Raw genomic sequence first — 18,085 nt, 5'->3', positions numbered from 1 at the left:
TCTGTTTTGTCTTTTTTTTCCTCTTGACTTCTGGGTGGTTCAGGATCTTGGCGCTGGCATGGATGTTCAGGGTTTGTTTTCTCGTGTGGATCAACGTGCTGCAAGAGTACAGAGTATCCAAGATTATGTCGTCCACACTCCGGCTTTGGAGCCTAGAATTCCTACTCCTGATTTGTTTTTTGGGGACAGATCCAAGTTTTTGAACTTTAAAAATAACTGCAAATTGTTTTTTGCTTTGAAACCCCGTTCTTCTGGTGATCCCATTCAGCAAGTCAAAATCATCATATCCTTGCTGCGTGGTGACCCTCAGGACTGGGCATTTTCCCTTGAATCAGGGGATCCGACATTGCTGAATGTAGACGCATTTTTTCAAGCGCTCGGATTATTGTATGACGAACCTAACTCAGTGGATCATGCAGAAAAAACCCTGTTGTCCCTGTGTCAAGGTCAGGAAGCGGCAGAATTATACTGCCAGAAATTTAGAAAATGGTCTGTGCTCACTAGATGGAATGAGGATGCTTTGGCTGCAATTTTCAGAAAAGGTCTTTCTGAAGCCCTTAAAGATGTTATGGTGGGCATCCCTACGCCTACTGGTTTGAGCGAATCTATGTCTCTAGCCATTCAGATTGATCGGCGTCTGCGCGAGCGCAAAGCTGTGCACCATATGGCAGTGTCTACTGAGCAGAGTCCTGAGCCTATGCAATGTGATAGGATTTTGACTAGAACAGAACGGCAGGAATTAAGACGTCAGAATAGGCTGTGTTTTTACTGTGGTGATTCTGCTCGTGTTATTTCTGATTGCCCTAAACGTACTAAGAGGGTCGTTAGGTCTGTTACCATTAGTACTGTACAGCCTAAATTTCTCTTATCTGTGACCCTGATTTGCTCATTATCGTCCTTTTCTGTCATGGCATTTGTGGATTCAGGCGCTGCCCTGAACTTAATGGACTTAGAATTCGCCAGGCGCTATGGCTTTTCCTTGCAGCCTTTGCAGAGCCCTATTCCTTTAAGGGGCATTGATGCTACACCATTGGCCAAGGATAAACCTCAGTACTGGACGCAGATGACCATGTACATGGCCCCAGCACATCAGGAAGATTGCCGTTTTCTGGTGTTGCATAACCTGCATGATGTTGTTGTACTGGGTTTTCCGTGGTTACAGGAACATAATCCGGTGCTGGATTGGAAAACTATGTCTGTGACTAGTTGGGGTTGTCAAGGGGTGCATAGTGACGTTCCTTTGATGTCAATTTCCTCTTCCCCCTCTTCTGAGGTCCCTGAGTTTTTGTCGGATTTCCAGGATGTATTTGATGAGCCCAAGTCCAGTTCCCTTCCACCGCACAGGGACTGTGATTGTGCTATTGACTTGATTCCTGGCTGCAAGTTCCCTAAGGGCCGACTTTTCAATCTGTCTGTGCCAGAGCATGCCGCCATGCGGAGTTATGTTAAGGAGTCTTTGGAGAAGGGGCATATTCGGCCGTCTTTGTCACCAGTGGGAGAGGGTTTCTTTTTTTGTTGCTAAGAAAGATGGCTCCTTGAGACCCTGTATTGATTATCGTCTTCTTAATAAGATCACGGTCAAATTCAAATACCCCTTGCCTTTGCTTACTGATTTGTTTGCTCAGATTAAGGGGGCTAGTTGGTTTACTAAGATTGACCTTCGAGGGGCATATAATCTTGTTCGTATTAAACAGGGTGACGAATGGAAAACTGCATTTAATACGCCCGAAGGCCATTTTGAATACCTTGTGATGCCATTCGGGCTCTCTAATGCTCCATCTGTGTTCCAATCCTTCATGCATGATATTTTCCGCAATTATCTTGATAAATTCATGGTTGTATATTTGGATGATATTTTGATTTTTTCCGATGATTGGGAGTCTCATGTGAAGCAGGTCAGGATGGTATTCCAGATCCTTCGTGATAATGCTTTGTTTGTGAAGGGGTCTAAGTGCTTATTCGGAGTTCAGAAGGTCTCTTTTTTGGGTTTTATTTTTTTCCCCCTCGTCTACGGAAATGGATCCTGTTACGATCCAAGCCATTCATGACTGGATTCAACCCACATCTGTGAAGAGCCTTCAGAAATTTTTGGGCTTTGCTAATTTCTATCGCCGTTTCATTGCCAACTTTTCCAGTGTGGTTAAGCCCCTTACTGATTTAACGAAGAAAGGCACTGATGTGACTAATTGGTCCTCTGCGGCTGTTGAGGCCTTTCAGGAGCTTAAACGCCGATTTACTTCTGCCCCTGTGTTGCGCCAGCCGGATGTTTCTCTTCATTTTCAGGTTGAGGTTTACGCTTCTGAGATTGGGGCAGGGGCCGTTTTGTCTCAGAGGAATTCTGATGGTTCTTTGATAAAACCGTGTGGCTTTTTTTCCAGAAAGTTTTCGCCTGCGGAGCGCAATTATGACGTCGGCAATCGTGAGTTGTTGGCTATGAAGTGGGCATTTGAGGAGTGGCGACATTGGCTTGAGGGAGCCAAGCACCGCGTTGTGGTCTTGACTGATCATAAGTATCTGATTTACCTCGAGTCGGCCAAGCGGCTGAACCCTAGACAGGCTCGATGGTCCCTGTTTTTCTCCCGTTTTGATTTTGTGGTCTCGTATCTTCCGGGATCTAAGAATGTTAAGCTACCACCGATCGACCAAACCGCTGCATGACCATCTCTACCCTAACCTACTGTTTTCTCACCCATCCCTTGTGGATTGTGAGCCTTCGCGGGCAGGGTCCTCATTCCTCCTGTACCAGTTATGACTTGTATTGTTTAAGATTATTGTACTTGTTTTCATTATGTATACCCCTCCTCACATGTAAAGCGCCATGGAATAAATGGCGCTATAACAATAAATAATAATAATAATAATAATAATAATGTTAAGGCTGATGCCCTCTCTAGGAGTTTTTTGCCTGACTCTCCTGGAGTCCTTGAGCCGGTTGGCATTCTTAAGGAAGGGGTGATTCTTTCTGCCATCTCCCCTGATTTGCGGCGGGTGCTTCAGGAATTTCAGGCTGATAAACCTGACCGCTGTCCTGTGGGGAAGCTGTTTGTTCCTGATAGATGGACAAGTAAGGTAATTTCTGAGGTTCATTGTTCAGTGTTGGCTGGTCATCCTGGGATTTTTGGTACCAGAGATTTGGTTGCTAGGTCCTTTTGGTGGCCTTCCTTGTCGCGGGATGTGCGTACTTTTGTGCAGTCCTGTGGGACTTGCGCCCGGGCCAAGCCTTGCTATTCCCGCGCTAGTGGGTTGCTTTTGCCTTTGCCGGTCCCTGAGAGGCCCTGGACGCATATTTCCATGGATTTTATTTCGGATCTTCCTGTTTCCCAGAAGATGTCTGTTATCTGGGTGGTTTGTGACCGGTTCTCTAAAATGGTCCATCTGGTACCTTTGCCCAAGTTGCCTTCCTCCTCAGATTTGGTTCCATTGTTTTTTCAGCATGTGGTTCATTTCCATGGCATTCTGGAGAATATTGTGTCTGACAGAGGTTCTCAGTTTGTTTCTAGGTTTTGGCGGGCCTTTTGTGCTAGGATGGGCATTGATTTGTCTTTTTCTTCGGCGTTTCATCCTCAGACTAATGGCCAAACTGAGCGAACTAATCAGACCTTGGAAACCTATTTGAGATGCTTTGTGTCTGCTGATCAGGATGATTGGGTGGCTTTCTTGCCATTGGCCGAGTTTGCCCTTAATAATAGGGCTAGTTTGGCTACTTTGGTTTCACCTTTCTTTTGTAATTTTGGTTTTCATCCTCGTTTTTCTTCGGGGCAGGTTGAGCCTTCTGATTGTCCTAGTGTGGATTCTGTGGTTGACAGGCTGCAGCAGATTTGGACTCATGTGGTGGACAATTTGACGTTGTCTCAGGAAAAGGCTCAACGTTTTGCTAACCACCGTCGGTGTGTTGGTCCCCGGCTTCGTGTGGGGGATTTGGTTTGGTTGTCTTCTCGTCATGTTCCTATGAAGGTTTCTTTCCCTAAGTTTAAGCCTCGGTTTATTGGTCCTTATAAGATTTCTGAAATTTTCAATCCGGTGTCTTTTCGTTTGGCTCTTCCAGCCTCTTCTGCCATTCATAATGTTTTCCATAGATCTTTGTTACGTAGATATGTGGTGCCCGTTGTTCCCTCGGTTGATCCTCCTGCCCCGGTGTTGGTTGAGGGAGAGTTGGAATATGAGGTTGAGAAAATTTTGGATTCTCGTTTTTCGAGGCGGAGGCTTCAGTATCTTGTCAAGTGGAAGGGTTATGGCCAGGAGGATAGTTCTTGGGCTGTTGCCTCCGATGTCCATGCTGCCGATTTGGTTCGTGCTTTTCACTTGGCCCGTCCTGATCAGCCTGGGGGCTCTGGTGAGGGTTCGGTGACCCCTCCTCAAGGGGGGGGTACTGTTGTGAATTCCGCTCTTGGGCTCCCTCCGGTGGTTGTAAGTGGCACTTTTGTGAGTTCTGCTCTTGGGCTCCCTCCGATGGTTTTAAGTGGAATGGCTGCTCCTTGGATTTAGCAGTCAGCAGCTGCTTCCACTAATTGTCTTTCTGCTCGGCTATTTAGCCTGGCTCTTCCCTTCAGCTTGTGCCACTTGTCAATGGTTCCTGGTTGGATTCACATCTCTGCTTGGATTTCCCTGATATCCTGACCAGTTCAGCAAAGATAAGTCCTTGCTTTGCTCTTCTCTGTCCACATGTTGTGGACTTCATTGTTCGGTACATTCTATGTTTTTGTCCAGCTTGTCAGTATGGATTAATTCAGTTAAGCTGGAAGCTCTGGGAAGCAGATTTACCCTCCACACCTTTAGTCAGGTGTGGAGATTTTTGTAAACTCTGTGGTGGATTTTTCTAGTTTTTAATACTGCCCGCACAGTATTCCATCCTGTTCTATCTATCTAGCTAGACTGGCCACCTTTTCTACATCCTGGTTTCATTCTACGTATGTCTTTTCCCTCTCCACTCACAGTCATTATTTGTGGGGGGCTATCTATTCTTTGGGGATCTTCTCTGAGGCAAGATAGCTTTCCTGTTTCTATCTTTAGGGGTAGTTAGCTCTTAGGCTGTGACGAGGTGCCTAGGGAGAGTTAGGAGCATCCCACGGCTACTTCTAGTGTGGTGTTGAGCTTAGGAACTGCGGTCAGTACAGGTACCACCTCCTTCAGAGCTTGTCCCATGTTGCTCCTAAACCACCAGTTCATAACACCTATCTATTACAGTAAACGTCTGCCCACTCTCCCCAGTCCCACAAACTCGCTGCCTTGGGTACTCCTTGACACTGATCTCTCCTTCAAACTACATATCCAAGCCCTTTCCACTTCCATCTGCCTTCAACTCAAAATATTTCACAGATCCATACATTTCTAAACCAAGAATCTGCAAAACCCCTAGTCCATGCCCTCATCATCTCCCGCCTAGACTACTGCAACCTCCTGCTCTGTACCCTCCCCTCGAACACTCACGCACCCCTCCAATCTATTTAGAATAGACTCTGCTGGCCGACTAATCCACCTTTTCCTTGGCCTCTCCCCTCTGTCAATCCCTTCACTGGCTCCCCATTACCCAGAGACTCCAGTACAAAACCCTAACCATGACATACAAAGTCATAAACAACCTTTCTCCTCCATACATCTGTGCCCTCGTCTCCCTGTACTTACCTGCACGTAACCTCACAAGATCTCCTTCTCTACTCCCTTCTTATCTCCTCTTCCCACAATCGCATTCAAGATTTTTTTTGCGCATCACCCCTACTCTGGAACACTCTACCACAACATATCAGACTCTCGCCTACCATCAAAACCTTCAAAAAGAATCTGAAGATCTACCTCTTCCAACAAACCTACAACTTGCAGTAACCAAAACACTGCACGACCAGCTCTACCCTCACCTACTCTATCCACACCCATCCCTTGCAGATTGTGAGCCCTCGCAGGCAGGGTCCTCTCTCCTACTGTACCAGTCGTGACTTGTATTGTTTAAGATTATTGTACTTGTTTTTATTATGTATACCCCTCCTCACATGTAAAGCGCCATGGAATAAATGGTTGTTGCCTTCCTATGGCCACCTCCACGTCTCCTGGTGTACTGGCCTGTCTCCTGTAAGAGACTCCAGCCTCTGGACACTATGCTGACAGACACAGCAAGTCTTCTTGCCACAGCTCGCATTGATGTGCCATCCTGGATGAGCTGCACTACCTGAGCCACTTGTGTGGGTTGTAGAGTCCGTCTCATGCTACCACGAGTGTGAAAGCACAACCAACATTCAAAAGTGACCAAAACATCAGCCAGAAAGCATTGGTACTGGGATGTGGTCTGTGGTACCCACCTGCAGAACCACTCTTTTATTGAGTGTGTCTTGATAATTGCCAATAATTTCCATCTGTTGTCTATTCTATTTGCACAACAGCATGTGAAATTGATTGTCAAACAGTGTTGCTTCCTAAGTGGACAGTTTGAGTTTACAGACGTTTGATATACTGGGAGTTATATTCTGTTGTTTAATTGTTCCCATTATTTTTTTGAGCAGTGTATATACCTTGAGACATGCTGAATCACAAAATAAAAAGACTGAGTGGTAAAGAGCGCACTGCCACCTTTACCACATGTCTACTTTATGATGACATGAATTGTCAAACATCCTTAATATTTTAACAGCAATTTTTCATATTTTTAAAGAAACGTAAAAAAAAAATAAAAAAATTAAAAAAAAGCATTTTAGGGACCTACCCACTTCTGAAGTGACTTTGAATGGCCTCTTTATTGTAACCTCTCAAAAGTCACCCCAGTTTAAAGAATGGAGGATTCAAACTATACAAGAAGTTAGCTAACACTTGAGGGGCTTTACATTAATTAATGAAAACATTAAAAAAATCATTTAGTCAAATTCCATTCAGAAAAAAATCGTATTTCAGCACCCAATTTTTGCTTGCATAATTTACTATGCAATTTCTCCTGAACGCAGCATTGCCCCATATATAGCAGAGACTAATGTTTTATAGCAATTGTGAGGCAGTGAAAGGTGTCATATGGGAGGGTCGCTATGTGTCCCCCAGGATGCGCTCAGTAGATCCGCTGGAGTGCCTTGTGGTCACAGTAGGATGCCTGTGGGTCACAAGGCAGAATAAAAGTGAGCTGGAACCTGGTCAAGTTATTGGACCAAGGAATTGTTCAAGAAAACCGGTATGGGCTTTTATTTTTGACACGAACTGCAGGAAGGAAGTGGGGCCGGACCGTTTCTTCCAACCCAGACCTTACAAGTCGCCTATGGCCACAGAGTCTGGCAGAGAGTAAAAAAAAACCCTGCAGGAGGGTTTGGGTGTGTCAGTGTGATCTTGCTGGCAGAGCATTCCCTGTGTGAGGCAACACAGGGCCAAGTGAAGCCAAAAGGTCTGGCACCCTCTATGGATACGGGCGTGTAGTCACTCCTGGCAACCGGTCTCAGACTATCTTTTGTTTTCCCAGCTGCGATCCGGTGGATACAGCGTGTTGGGCACTGTGTGAGTTTTCAGACATTAAACACGTTTTGTTTTGAACTTGGTTGGGTCACTGCCTCATCACTGCACAGTGTGGACACTGCTGCACTACACTATATACCGTGTATGTCATTAAGGGTATACAGGGATAATACCATCTCCAAGATCCTATCTCAAAATGTAGTAGGTGTAATAATAATAATATTAGCAAATACCTCCAATTAGAAATGTAGTATATGTCTCATTCCTCATATGCAGGCATTGCAGAATCTTAGGTATCCATAGATACGACCACTAGCAACTAGCTGTTACTTCATCAGTGGGCGTAACCATGGATACCTAAGATCCTGCAATGCCTAAACATGAGGAAAGAGACAAAGTGAATAAAAAACTATACTACATTTCTAATTGGAGGTATCTGGTAATATTATTATTATTACACCTACTACATATTGGGGTAGAATCTTTGAGATGGGAATATCCCTTTAGGTTTAAAAATTGCACATTTTTCTAAATTTTCAGAAACTGTGTCATAATTTCATAAATAAAGCAAAACTTATTAATCTAAATTTACCAGTAGTAACAGGTACAATGTTTTACAAAAAGAAAGTCACAATCTCAGAATCACTGACAGAAGCAGAAACATTTCAAAGTTGTTACCACATAAAGTGACGTGTCAGACGTTAAAAATGAGGCTGTCAGGAAGGTTAATGCTGATTACCACGAGACAGGGATAAGAAACATGGAATGGTAACGTGCAGTACATACCGACATTCTCCTCAGAGTCGCTAATAATAACTATAAAGTAAATAAAGGAAATACTGATCAGTCCAGGCAATACAATATCATATGTAACACGTGTGTGATATACAGTATTTATGTATGTATAAATACAATTTTTCGGTGCTCAACATAAAGTGACTACAGACCCTTCAAAATGTAAGATCTTAATTAAAACCTCACAGAAAAGTTTCCAAAAAAGCTGACAAGATGGAATTTCACACAAAAGAATACGCCCCACATCAAAACTACTCCATCTAGTATTTGGTATGACCTCTATGACTGCTAAGGACACCACCAAGTCTTCTAGCTCAGAGATGATCCCAAAAATAAAGGTTTTATAGACCTTATTTTTTGGACTATTAGATGCAATTTTTCCCCATAAGTTTGGAGGGAAAATGGGGGGGTGTCTTATAGTCCAAATGTAGATTAACGTGGGGCAGCGGCAAAAGCCCACGTCTTCAGGAAGATGGCCACTGGGAAAATAATTGTGGAGACAGCATTTTATCTTAACTAATCAGACAACTATTTTTAGCAAACCAAGAAGAACAGACTGTTATCTGTATCTTGACGTGAATTTATGTGTTGGTCAAGAAAACAGACTTTTGCTTGTGTAAGACTGTAATATTCACATTTCATTTAACATATGGTGCTCTTATCCTTAACCCTTACTGACATCGGATGGAATAGTACGTCCGATGGCAGTACCCTTGTTTTGATGCGGGCTGCAGCGGTGAGCCCACATGAAAGCCAGGACATGTCAGCTGTTTTGAACAGCTGACATGTGTCCCCAATAGGCGCGGGTGTAATCGCGTTCCACCAGCACTTATTAACTAGTTAAATGGCAATGTCAAACTCTGACAGCGGCATTTAAAGCGCACTTCCGGCCATCAGGCTGGAAATACGTGCACCGCTGCACCGGGCATGACAACTAAAGGTCTCCTTGAGATCTCTATGGTTGTTGATGCCGGATTGCTATGAGCACCACTCTTTGGTCAGCACTCATAGCATTGCAGTAATTCTGCTACATAGAGGGGATCTGAGCATCTTCTCTATGTAACAGAGGCAATCGAATTGTGCCAGCTTCTAGTCTCCTATGTAGACTATTGAAGCATGGCAATAGTAAAAAAAAAATGTGTTTAAAAATATTTTTAAAAAAATATATGTATATAAAAGTTCAAATTACCCCCCTTCACCCCATTCAAAATAAAACAGTAAAAAAAATCAAACATACACATATTTGGTATCGCCACATTCAGAATCTATCAATAAAAAAAGGATGAACCTGATCGCTAAATGGCGTAGCGAGAAAAAAAGTTAAAACACCAGAATTAAGTTTTTTTGGTCGCCACGAATTTGCAGTAATGGGTGATCAAAAGAATGATTCTGCATCAAAATGGTATCCTTAAAACCGTCAGCCCGGCGCGTAAAAAATAAGCTCTCAACCAACCCAAGATCACAAAAAATGGAGACGCTAAGGGTATTGGAAAATGGCAAATTCTTTTTTATTTTTTAGCAAAATTTGTAATTTTTTTTCAAAACATAGATAAAAAAGAAACTAGACATGTTTGGTGTCTCTGAACTCGCAATGACCTGGATAATCATAATGACAGGGCAGTTTTAGCAATTAGTGAAACTAGCAAAAAAGCCAAACAAACAAGTGTGGGATTGCACTTTTTTGGCAATTTCACGACACTTGGAATATGTTTCCCGTTTTCTAGTACATGTCATGGTAAAACCAATGGTGTTGTTCAAAAGTACAACTCGTAACGTAAAAAATAAGCCTTCACATGGCCATTTTGATGGAAAAATAAAAAAAAGTTATGGCTCTGGGAAGGAGGGGAGCAAAAACGAAAATGCAAAACCGAAAAAAGCTCCGGGGGTGAAGAGGTTAATGACTAGCGATGTTTACTGATATGCTAATTATGCATTCTGTAGGTCAGATAGTTTTGTGACTTCAAAAACAGAGGAGGAAACACTATGTAAATATATTAAATAAGTATTGCTAGTTGATCTCATCTCCATTCTTACCCTTTATGTCAATACTGAATGAAGGACACTAAGCATAAAAAGAGCTTAGGCTACTTTCAAACTAGCGCCGGATTCGGCCCGACGCACTGCGATGAATGCGCCGCACAATGGAGGCAGCGGATGCATTTTTCCGGTGCATCCGCTGCCCCATTGTGAGGTGCGGGGAGGTGGGGGCGGAGTTCCGTCCGCGCATGCGCGGTCGGAAAAAGCGGTCAGTCGGCAGCAAAAAACGTTACATGTAACGTTTTTTGCTCCCGGCGGTCCGCCACAACACGGCGCAACCGTCGCACGACGGTTGCGACGTGTGTCAATGCGTCACAATGCGTCGCTAATGTTAATCTATGGGGCAAAAACGCATCCTGCAAACAACTTTGCAGGATGCGTTTTTTCCAATAAACGACGCCTTGCGACGTACTGCAAAAAACGCCAGTGTGAAAGTAGCCTTAACTGCCTCTATAGACAGAGAGACTGAGAGACAGACAGAGTTTCAGCCAAGATATCAAAACATCCAAAGGACCAGACAGCAGCAAATACATTATCAAGAGGGAAACGGATCTATCATTTTACAGAAAACAACCTAAGGGACCTTGGCACCAGTTGGAAAAATACAGATCTGCTCCATTGACCATCATTGAACCATGGATACGTTTAGAGAAAGCCAGGATTGGGACCCGCCGGTCACCTGGCTCCATGGAGATGTTCGGAGAAGCCAGGTTGTGACACTCGGTCAACTGGCCTTGTACCTGAATGGACTGTCATCTTCCTACACTTGTCATTACCTCCTTTCTATGTGCGTGCCACAGGTGCAGTAGTCAACGCTGGGAGCTCTGAACTAACAGCTGCCATTATCCCGATCAAATCAGCAGAAGGATGAGACTCTGTAATGTGCACCATCTGGGGGTATTTTCCTGGGACTGTTCTGTGTGTTATCTTCCTGTTTTGAGGTTCAATAAAACATTGCCACACTGTTTTACCCTCACGCTGGGATGTCTGAGTAGTGTTATGCCTACGTTAAAAGGAGAGCGAGCGTTCGGTGGGATGATGCCTGGTCCATGCGGTTACAGCTAGCGGACCTGGGCGCCCACAGACCCCCTGAGTGCACTCTACTCTGCTTCACCGCCGACAATGGGAACAGAGTATTGCACCATTTTTCCTACCCAGGGCCTGCAGCACTGCTCCACTTCTGCTGGCGTCGGCTTCCTGAGGAAGGAACCATGCCAACTGTGAACCCGCTCAGGTAAGGTAAGATACCTTAAAATCCTATTTTCTACCCTAAATTTGGGGTGCACCCTATAGTACAAAAATACAGTAGATAAAGTATAGCACATGCTGGTAAAACAAAGTAAAGAGCAATAAGCCTACATATAATATATACCTTGAGACATGCTGAACCACAAACTAAAGACTGAGGAGTAAAGAGCGCACTGCCACCTTTACCACATGTCTTCTTTATGATGACATGAATTGTCAAACATCCTTATCATTTTAACACCAACTTTTCATAGTTTGAAAAAAAATTTTAAAAAATGCATTTTAGCTACCTATTCACTTTTGAAGTGACTTTGAAGGGAATCTTTATGGTAGTCTCTCAAAAGTCACCCCAATTTAAAGAATGCAGCCTTCAAAGTATACAAGACGTTTGCTAATCCTTGAGGAGATTTACATTACTTCATGAAAAATGGAATAAATAAGTAAAAAATTCCATTTAGTCAAATACCATTCAAAAATTGTTACCTCAGCCCCAAATTTTTGCCTCCACAATTTATTATGCAATTTTTCCTGAACGTACCAATGCCCTATATATAGCATACACTAATGTTTTATAGCTATAACCAGTATATGTCATTAAGGGTAAACAAATAAAGGAATATTCCAATCTACAAGATCTTATCCCAATATGTAGTAGAGGTAATAATAATATTAGCAAATACCTGCAGTTAGAAATGTAGAATAGTTTTTTTTTCATTAGCTATGTCTCCTTCCTCATATGCAGGCATTGCAGGATCTTAGGTATCCATCATTACCACCACCAGCAGCTAGCTGTCAATTCATCAATGGACGTAACTATGGATACCTAAGATCCTGCAATGCCTGCATATGAGGAACGAGACATAGCTACCGCATATACTCGAGTATAAGCCGAGATTTTCAGGACAAATTTTTGGGCTGAAAGTGCCCCTCTCGGCTTATACTCGAGTCTCGGTCGCGGTGGGGTCGGCGGGTGAGGGCTGAGGCATACTTACCTAGTCCCGGCGCTCCTGGCGCTGTCCCTGCAGTCCCACGGTCTTCGGGTGCCGCAGTTCTTCCCCTGTTCAGCGGTCACGTGGGACCGCTCATTAGAGAAATGAATATGGACTCCACTCACATATGGGTGGAACCGCATATTCATTTCTCTAATGAGCGGTAACGGTGACCGCTGATAGAGGAAGAAGCTGCGGCACCCGGAGACCAGCTGTCCGGGAGAGGAGGCGGGACGCCGGGAGCAGGTAAGTATCGCATATTCACCTGGCCCCGTTCCACACGCCGGGTGCCACTCCATCTTCCCGGCGTCTCTCCGCTCTAACTGTGCAGGTCAGAGGGCGCGATGACGCATATAGTGTGCGCGCCGCCCTCTGCCTGAACAGTCAGAGCGGAGAGACGCCGGGACGGGACGCTGAGGAGTTGCAAGCAAGAGAGGCGAGTATGGCATTTTTTTTTTTTATTGCAGCAGCCGCAGCATTATACCGGTAGCACAGCTTTCTATGGCACATCTATGGGGCAATAATGAACAGTACAGAGCACTATATGGCACAGCTTTATATGGCACAGCTTTCTATGGGGCAATAATGAACGATGCAGAGCACTATATGGCAGAGCTTTCTATGGCACATCAATGGGACCATAATGAACGGTGCAGAGCACTATATGGCACAGTTTTCTATTGCACATCTATGGGGCAATAATGAACGGTGCAGAGCACTATATGGCACAGTTTTATATGGCACAGCTTTCTATGCGGCAACAATGAACGGTGCAGAGCACTATATGGCACAGCTTTATGTGGAGCATCTATGGGGCCATAATGAACGGTGCAGAGCACTATATGGCACAGCTTTATGTGGAGCATCTATGGGGCAATAATGAACGGTGCAGAGCACTATATGGCACAGTTTTATATGGCACATCTATGGGGCAATAATGAACGGTGCAGAGCACTATATGGCACAGCTTTCTATGGCACATCTATGGGGCAATAATGAACGGTGCAGAGCACTATATGGCACAGTTTTATATGGCACAGCTTTCTATGGGGCAATAATGAACGGTGCAGAGCACTATATGGCAGAGCTTTCTATGGCACATCTATGGGACCATAATGAACGATGCAGAGCACTATATGGCACAGCTTTCTATTGCACATCTATGGGGCAATAAAGAACGGTGCAGAGCACTATATGGCACAGTTTTATATGGCACAGCTTTCTATGAGGCAATAATAAACGGTGCAAAGCATTATATGGCACAGCTTTATATGGCACAGCTTTCTATGGGGCAATAATGAACGGTGCAGAGCACTATATGGCACAGCTTTATATGGCACAGCTTTCTATGGGGCAATAATGAACGGTGCAGAGCACTACATGGCACAGCTTTATATGGCACAGCTTTCTATGAGGCAATAATGAACGGTGCAGAGCACTATATGGCAGAGCTTTCTATGGCACATCTATGGGACCATAATGAACGATGCAGAGCACTATATGGCACAGCTTTCTATTGTACATCTATGGGGCAATAATGAACGGTGCAGAGCACTATATGGAACAGTTTTATATGGCACAGCTTTCTATGGGGCAATAATAAACGGTGCAGAGCATTATATGGCACAGCTTTATATGGCACAGCTTTCTATGGGGCAATAATGAACGGTGCAGAGCACTATATGGCACAGCTTTATATGGCACAGCTTTCTATGGGGCAATAATGAACGGTGCAGAGCACTATATGGCACAGCTTTATATGGCACAGCTTTCTATGGGGCAATAATGAACGGTGCAGAGCAATATATGGCACAGTTTTATATGGCACAGCTTTCTATGGGGCAATAATGAACGGTGCAGAGCACTATATGGCAGAGCTTTCTATGGCACATCTAAAGGGAAATAATGAACAATATGGAGCATTATATGTGGCACAGCTTTATATGGAGCATCTATGGGGCAATAATGAACAGTATGGAGATTTATATGTGGCACAGCTTTAAATGGAGCATCTATGGGGCAATAATGAACAGTATGGAGCATTATATGTGGCACAGCTTTATATGGAGCATCTATGGGGCAATAATGAATAATATGGAGCATTATATGTGGCACAGCATTATATGGAGCATCTATGGGGCAATAATGAACAATATGGAGCATTATATGTGGCACAGCTTTATATGGAGCATCTATGGGGCAATAATGAACAGTATGGAGCATTATATGTGGCACAGCTTTATACAGCGCGTCTGTGGGGCAATAATGAACGGTATGCAGCATTATATGTGGCACAGCTTTATATGGAGCATCTATGGGGCAATAATGAAAGGTATGGAGCATCTATTTTTATTTTTGAAATTCACCGGTAGCTGCTGCATTTCCTACCCTAGGCTTATACTCGAGTCATTAAGTTTACCCAGTTTTTTGTGGCAAAATTAGGGGGGTCGGCTTATACTCGGGTCAGCTTATACTCGAGTATATACGGTAATCAAAAAAACTATTCTACATTTCTAATTGGAGGTATTTGCTAATATTATTATTATTATTATTATTACTACCCCTACTACATATTGGGATAGAATCTTTGAGATAGGAAAATGCCTTTAAATTTAAAATTTGCACATTTTCAACATTTTCAGAAACTGTGTCATAATTTCATGAATAAAGCAAACCTTATTAATCTAAATTTACCAGTAGTAACAGGTACAATGTTTTACAAAAAGAAAATCACAATCTCAGAATCAATGACAGAAGCAGAAACATTTCAAAGTTATTACCACTTAAAGTGACATGTCAAACTTTAAAAATGAGGCTGTCAGGAAGGTTAATACTGATTACCACGAGACAGGGTTATGAAACATGGAATGGTAATGGGCTGTACATACCGACAATCTCCTCATTGTCATCAATACCTATATAGTAATTAAAGGAAATACTGATCAGTCCAGGCGATAAAATAACATATGTAACAGGTAGGTATGTGATATATTTATGAATGGATAAATACAATTTTTTCAGTGCTCATCATAAAGTGACTACAGAACCTCCAAAAAGTAAGATCTTAATTAATACCTCACTGAACACAAGAACAGTTTCCAAAATGTGGACAAGACTGCGTTTCACAAAAATGAATACGCCCCACATCAAAACTACTCCATCTAGTATTTGGTATATCCTCTATGATTGCTCAGGACACCACCAAGTCTTCTAGCTTAGGGATGATATTAAAAATAAGCGACATTCATATATTGTAATTTTTGGACTATAAGATGCAATTTGTCCACATAAGATTGGGAGAAAAATGAAGGGTGTGTCTTATAGTCCAAACGTAGATTGCGGGGGGGTGAGGGGAGGGGGTGGCATCGGTGATGGAGCAGAATCACAGGATACAGGGCCCCTTCTTCCCAGGAGGCCAGAGGCGGCAGAAGCCCACATGCTCCTGATGTGGTGGCAGATGGTCTCCTGAGGGATCTTCTCCAAGACCTGGACTAAAGCATTGGCCAACTCCTGGACAGTCTGTGGTGCAACGTGACGTTGGTGGATGGTGCAAGACATGATGTCCCAGATGTGTTCAATCAGATTCAGGTCTGGGGAACGGGCCGGCTAGTCCATAGCTTAAATGCCTTCATCTTGCAGGAACTGCTGACACACTGCAGCCTCATGAGGTCTGGCATTGTCCTGCATTAGGAGTAACCCAGGGCCAACCACACCAGCATATGGTCTCACAAGGGGTCTGAGGATCTCATCTCGGTACCTAATGGCAGTCAGGCTACCTCTGCGAGCACATGGAGGGCTGTGCGGCCCTCCAAAGAAATGCCACCCCACACTATTACTGACCCACTGCCAAACCAGTCACGCTGAAGGATGTTGCAAGCAGCAGATCGCTCTCCACGGCGTCTCCAGACTCTGTCACGTCTCTCACCTGTGCTCAGTGTGAACCTGCTTTCATCTATGAAGAGCACAGGGCACCGGTGGTGAATTTTTCAAGCAAAAGATTGATAACATCAGAGAGTTTTGGTCGACAACCCCCCAGAGCCCTTCCTCCCAACTGCCCAGCCCTCCACGTCCAAAATAAACTTCTCCACCATTACAGAAGATCGACCCTCCACTCTACTCTCAAGACCGCATCTCACCACCTGTGCATTGTCCTGATCCCTTCCCACTTCATCCCAAACCTCGCCACAGTCTTCATCCCAACCCTAACACATCTCTTTATTATTATTATTATTATTATTATTATTAATTTATATAGCACCATTAATTCCATCGTGCTGTACATGAGAAAGGGGTTACATACAGGGTTATAGATATCGATTACAGTAAGCAGGTTTACAGTGACAGACTGGTATAGAGGGGAGAGGACCCTTCAACGTATCATTAAAAACTGGTGTTTTCACCTCAAGCTTTAAACATGCCTCAATCACACCTATCCTCAAAAAGCCCTCTCTTGACCCATCCTCTGTGTCTAGCTATCGCCCTATATCACTTCTCCCCTATGCCTCAAAACTCCTGGAACAACACGACCATCTTGAACTGTCCTCCCATCTCTCTTCCTGCTCCCTCTTCGACAGCTTACAATCTGTCTTCCGGTTACACCACTCCACTGAAACTGCCCTAAGGTCACCAATGACCTATTAACCACCAACAGCAAGCAACACTACTCTATCCTCCTCCTCCTGGACCTGTCCTTTGCCTTTGACACAGTGGACCATTCCCTATTATTACAGACCCTCTCATCCCTTGGCATTACACACTTGGCACTATCCTGAATCTCGTCATACCTAACAGACCGTATATTCAGCGTCTTCCACTCACACACCACCTCCTCACCTCCCCACCTATCTGTCAGAGTCCCGCAAGGTTCAGTCCTAGGGCCACTGCTCTTTTCCATTACAGCTCTGGCCTGGGACAGCTCATAGAATCTCACGGCTTTCAGTATCACCTCTATGCTGATGACACACAGATCTACATCTCTGGACCAGATATCACCAGCCTACTAACTACAATCCCTCAATGTCCGTCCGCTTCACAAGCCTACTAACTAGAATCCCTCAATGTCTGTCCGCTATTCCATCCTTCTTCTCCACTAGATTTCTAAAACTTAAAGGGCCACTGTCACCCCCCTCCAGCCCTTAGAAACTAAAAGAGCCACCTTGTGCAGCAGTAATGCTGCATTCTGACAAGGTGACTTTTAGTTATTGGTGCAGTCAAAGCAGAAATAAAGCGTTTTATAATTTCACAAAAATACCTGTCTTTTGTCGTGGAGGCAGGTCTTAACCTCCCTGCTGCACACGCCACGCTGCCATCACTCAAGGCTTCTTCGGCGCCAAGCGCCGCCCACTCCGCACTGTTTTTAAATCAAATCCAGCGCCTGCGCTGTTGTGTTCTACCTGGGGCAGGCGCAGTGAGCGCTGCCTGTCTGACCTCAGATGCAGTATCGCAGACTGCGCCTGTGCGGCCACCCAGCTTGTGAATCACAGCCCCGCAGTGTGTTATGCATTATGCACAGTGCGCGGCTGGGATTCACAAGCTGGGTGGCCACACAGGAGCAGTCTGCGAGACTGCATCTGAGGTCAAACGGGCTGCGCTCAGTG

Source organism: Ranitomeya imitator, chromosome 1 (genome assembly GCF_032444005.1).
Source record: "Ranitomeya imitator isolate aRanImi1 chromosome 1, aRanImi1.pri, whole genome shotgun sequence".
In the NCBI taxonomy this organism is placed as follows: Eukaryota; Metazoa; Chordata; class Amphibia; order Anura; family Dendrobatidae; genus Ranitomeya; species Ranitomeya imitator.
This window is presented reverse-complemented; position numbering follows the sequence as displayed.